The 5,559-nt window shown below is 38.4% G+C and overlaps 1 long non-coding RNA gene across 1 annotated transcript; it reads right to left on the bottom strand.

Moving 5' to 3' along the window:
- Positions 1 to 1,478: 1,478 nt before the first annotated feature.
- LOC146905118 (uncharacterized) lies at positions 1,479 to 3,707 on the bottom strand. Its single transcript, XR_015019198.1, has 2 exons — positions 3,482 to 3,707; positions 1,479 to 1,716 (listed from the first exon to the last, which is right to left on the bottom strand). It is a non-coding gene; the product is annotated as an uncharacterized LOC146905118 (long non-coding RNA).
- Between the last annotated feature and the right edge of the window lie 1,852 nt (positions 3,708 to 5,559).

Below are 5,559 nucleotides of genomic sequence, written 5' to 3'. Positions count from 1 at the left end.
ACCAATGCTTGCTCATTAATTTTTCTTTTAAAGAAAACTTCGTAAACTAGCGCACGGGTCACTGACGTTGATGGTTTTCTACTTTATAAATATATTGAGTTTAGGTCCCGGCCGTTGCTATAAAATCATAGAACGAGTTGATAACACATACGTGTCATCAATTCTAGATTTTAATAAGTCTAGCTCGCTCTACGAGTATCGTAGCAAACCGGTTCCTAGAAAAACTTTTATGAATTTTCAAAATGTCAACTTCAATCACCCATATGCGTAATTCTTTTAAACTTTATAACTCAACATCATATCGAACTTTAGCAAGTCTATTAAGCAAAACATAGGTTCGAGAGATACACCATAATTCCATATAATCCGAGAACCTTTTGATTTCTTATAACTTTACACCGCTTTAACTTCTTACTTCATACCTCATGCATAAATATCGGTTACTTTCCTTTTAAATGCCGGAACTTCTATACTCTTGATCTTAACTCGTTCTTGACTCTTAACACATTGACTCCCAAAGCTACCTTAAACCGTATCGATAGTTGATGGTTGCCCACGCCCTTTTCCTTAAAAAAAAAATCGTAGGATGTGATATGCATTCATTACTTGATGTCATAAATTATTTTCATCACATAAAAGATTATTGTGAAGACATCTCCCCAATAGTCATTGCAAACCATAGGAACGAGCTAGTAGGTTTCATAAAAACGAAAAAAATTTCGTCCCAGGCTTGCTATTGGTGAGCTTCTCCAACTCTATTTTTCAGAAAACATTTATTGTATAAAATTCTTATCCTCAAGTATACAATGCACATTATTCATTCCTATCGTCGTAAAATATTCTATAACATATGCATGGCAATCATCAACCTTTTTCGATACAATTCTTGGCACGTCGGAAATCAATGCCTTACTCCTGATAACATAAAACTTTCTCTTGAATCCTTAACTTCATTCTCATATTGCTATCCTGAGAGCCCGCTGACTCCGTCAACATACGCCGACCTCTTACTACCTTGTAGCCTTATTCGGACATTCTAGAATATCATAAATCCGTTCCAACAACAATTCTTACCGAAACTTTTGGTCATGGTTAGATACATATATCCAACTTCTTCACTTACGGGTACATAAAGTATCACTAACATCTTACCTGACATTGTTGGAACGTTCCTTCTTAACATACCTTACATTCCCGGAGGATTCACACTTCCACTTGATTAATTCACCGGCCACCTTTTGGCACGGTCAAACTTCTTCATCATATACTTCATTCCTCCTGGGTCCTATTCAGTTCTCAGACATCCGTTCTAATCGTTGAATGCTAAATTGAGGTGATCAGGCTCAACTAACAACAACAAATAGAACATCTACCCGGAACCCAATGGCCCCACTACCTTTGTTGTAATTTAATGACCCAAGGCACGGTCTGAATCGACCTGCTCTGATACCAATTGTAACACCCATACCAGACGTATCTAGAAAGTCTGGCACGCGCGTTAATATTAGTACTGGATACATTAAAATATACAACAATTAAAAACTTCGAATGAATAATATTTACATCAAGTTACGTTCGTAAAAATCATAATACAATACAACTCATCCATACATAAAAATACATCCTTGATGTCCATAATGTCCTGCAGCTTTACGAACGAACTCTTGAAGTAATATCCATCCGGCTCCGCACATACATAATCATCATCCTGCTTATCTGAAACAAATAAGGATTGGGATGAGACATAATGTCTCAGTGAGTTCCCCTAAATCCTAGGCTATAGGCAACCTCAAGGGGAAACCTACGGTCACCACGTGTCTACATTACAACCTGACGGTTGATTATACGTGTGTGGGGACATGCATACTTAGACGGTAGTGCATATTAGGGCCGTCATAGTCATATCTCACTTGTTATAGGCTTCTCACCTATACATGTCATGGCGGTCGAGGGGGAACCTAAAACCGCATTGCCAAGATTACACTTTATGTATCGAGGCCTAATCCTAACATAATCATGACACGATGCTAAACCGGACGATTAGGGGAACTTAAGATCGTCATCGGTATCATGTTCATAGCTTGCTATATACATAACTTATACTTGTCTTAAAGCATCTAATGCTCTTATTCCCATACATAATCGTACCTGAGTTCATACATGTTCATAATCATAATCGTAACATACATAAACGTACTTAAGTTCATTCATATTGGTTAGCGTTGAACAAACAATGTTATCTTGATTCATTTTACGGATAGTCCCGGGTGGAGTAACCCCGAAATCAATCCCATACATGACCGATGTACGTACATCGGACTCCCTCGGTGTCGTGCGGGTCCCTTGCGGCTTGAACCGTTCCCCTTAGGTCGAGAACCTCCCGTATCCCCCTGGCGTGGATAACAAGAGACACGAACACCTACGTCTTGCTTACTCAGTGACATGCGGGTCCCTTACGGCTTGAATCGTTCTCATAATGAGAACCCCTTGTATCCCCCTGATGTGGATATCAAGAGACATGTCACCTACACTTATTAAATCATAGTCTTGTCGTGCATATAAGTTAAACATGTACATACTTGATTGTTTACCTCGGAACCTTAATCGAACCGATTAGTGGTAAACTCTTACTGGTTCATATTAATACCTAATCATGGTGGAGAGACTAACTAGTCAAACCACGGCTTACGTACTTGCTAAATCATACTAGCTCCTGTGCGAAGAGATTACACTTCGCGTCTTATCATTCTAGGGATTCTTGTTATATTCTAGTTCTCGACTAGCTAAGCCGAGGCTCTACATACATTCCCTTTCTTAGTTCATTGCTACCCCATCATGCTTAAACTCTCTTGAGTCATCTTCGTGACCCATGTTAAATTGCCATGATTATCGATTCAAGTTCTATGGATGATTGGTACATTTTCTATTAATTCCAAGGACCCAAAATGCCATAACCCAAGTAACAAACCATTTAGAAATTCTAAGTTTTAACCAAGACAAGTTGGTTCCAGTTGTAAAATAGGTGAAAACAGTAAAAATATACGTCAACACGATCGCATCGGACCCCCACACGACTGGCCCCAAGCACCCGAGCACAAAACAACATAAAAGTTGCCCTGTCAGGGGCGCCTGGCGCCAGAGAGTGGGCGCCTAGCGCTGGCCTCTCTGACTTTGGGCGCCTAGCGCCCTTGTCCAGGCGCAGCGCTGCGAACCTGCGTGTTTCGGCTGCGGGTTCGTGGCATTTTCGACCCAAAACTCCAATTTTTGATCTCCTAAATGTACCAACTCATTCCAAACATTGTTAACAAGTTTATGTACTAAAAATAGCTTACAAGAACATATATAAGATCAAGTTCCATGGCAATTTATCATGTAATCACAAGGCATGGCTTTAGGTTCAATAAAATGTCATAGAAGCTAAACTAGCACAAAACATGAATATCCAACCCCAAAGGTAGGTTACTCTACCTATAGAACTCACCTCTAATGTTTGCACTTGACCCCCAAGCTTTCAAGCATCCTCATCACTTCACATATTGAAACTTAGCTTGCTTCCAAAGCTCTAAGTATCACAATCCATACTCTAGCTCTTCAAGCCCACTTCAAATCATCTTTCCTTTAATTCTTGACCAAGAAGGAACCTTACCAAGCTCAAACCATGCTCCAATCATCACCCTATCTTCTTGAGATTCTCTTGGTGATGAGAAGTAAGGAAATTAAACCAAATCCCAAGCTCCCAAGTAACTAAAGACCTTGAAGGAATCTTATACAACATGATTCATGATTTTGGAAGAAGTTTGAGAAGAATTGAGGAAGAGAAAGAGGGAAGGAGGGCGTGTGAGTTCTAGAGAGAGGGGAGAGCAATTGCCAAACTCAAACCCTAGAGAGAGAAAGTGAATGGAAAATGAATGATTTTGAGACCAAATCCAAATAAATATCCTTTGGCGTGAAAATACCACTTTGCCCTTGTCTTAAGCGTTTTTAAAACGACTCTGATATTTTTCCCGTATTATGCTGACATGTCATAAAATATCTCCCACTACTTACTTTCCATGAACTTTCGTCCTCTGATAAATTTAACAGATAAAATTTCCATTAGCTGACGAGCGGGATGTTACACTCTACCCCCCTTAAAGAAATTTCGTCCTCGAAATTTAGAGACCAACTATCAATCCTCATGACAAAAACTTATCATCTATAGTCTGAGTCAAACATTTTTTTTTTCCATTCATACATATCCAAGGGTTTATCGCATCATGTCCTCTTCTTGTTCTTAACCCACATGTAACTAAACATAGCCTTCTTGATCTTAATATCACTCAAACTTAGAGTTATCTTAGTATATCATGATTTGGAACTTACCTTGCTACACATAGGTTTATTGTTTCGGATTCGTACCTTACCCATTTAACATAAACCATTCATAAAAGTATCTTATCATAAACATGTACACTCAGGATTTGCCTTTTAACTGGATTCCTACCGGAAACCAGGTTTGCCCTACAGTGCTTGCTTCCAACATCAAAAATCTTTTCATGCCTACATAATCTTCTTTACCGCACGTTGCGACTTATGCCTCTTACATTCATTACTCATATAGACGGTTCCACGAATCACTTATCTCATTTCAGAGCCTTAGGAAATTTTCGATCTCATTGCAATCTCATTGCATCTTATCATCCGTACTGAGGGTAACTTATATAGCTTGACATGAAAAAGTGAAATCAATTCACCACTTCATCTGATAATCTATTAATTAGCATCATGGTTCACATACTCTTGAAACTTACTAGCACATCCACCTGCACATACATCGTATACTCTTAACACACTTATGTGTATCCTACTTGTTATTGACTTCATACGCACGTTGTCGTTTCCATAACATGTACATACTTTCAAGTGCCATCTCTTGTTAAATGATAACGATACGTGTTCTAAAATCTTCCTTAAAGAAATTTTTTTTTCTTAAATTTTGGTATTCGGGTTCTTGGAACGAATTTATACATGACTAAAAAGATTTTATCATTTCTAAAACTGATTGTATAAAGGTGCCACAGAACCACCGGACGAGTTTCGATATTTTTGGAAAAGATTTAACCACTCGCCCAAAACTTTTCCACGACAAGTTGGTCCTGAAGTTTGTACGTCGTAAGTGAGTCCACTTATAACGGACCTCATCGGTTTCAAAAATGTATAATTCCATAAGTTTAAATAAAAACATCGTTCCCAAGCTCCATAATACCAATCTTAACTATTAAAAGTTTTAAAATCATGACTTAACATGTCTTAACAAGTATCGTTTTCACTCAACAAGTATTGCATACAAGAGTATGATTCTCCTTGCATCATCTCGAGAGTTGCATCTCCTTTCATGATAACATACTTAACTTCGAATATAAATTCTTTCCTTATTCCACCGATATACATACTTGCCATACCGCTTACATATCCATAAACAATCCTCGGACCTCTTAACATAAACTTATTCCTCTTCTTCGGAACACTAACTTGATTCTCCACATTAACTCATTCGGTTATCGCTGGAGCGTTAATACC

The sequence above is a fragment of the Medicago sativa genome, chromosome 7 (genome assembly GCF_051527215.1).
Source record: "Medicago sativa cultivar Bolivia chromosome 7, Bolivia_mono, whole genome shotgun sequence".
NCBI classification, from domain to species: domain Eukaryota; kingdom Viridiplantae; phylum Streptophyta; class Magnoliopsida; order Fabales; family Fabaceae; genus Medicago; species Medicago sativa.
Note: the sequence above shows the minus strand (reverse complement) of the source record. Positions and strands in the feature narration are given on the sequence as shown.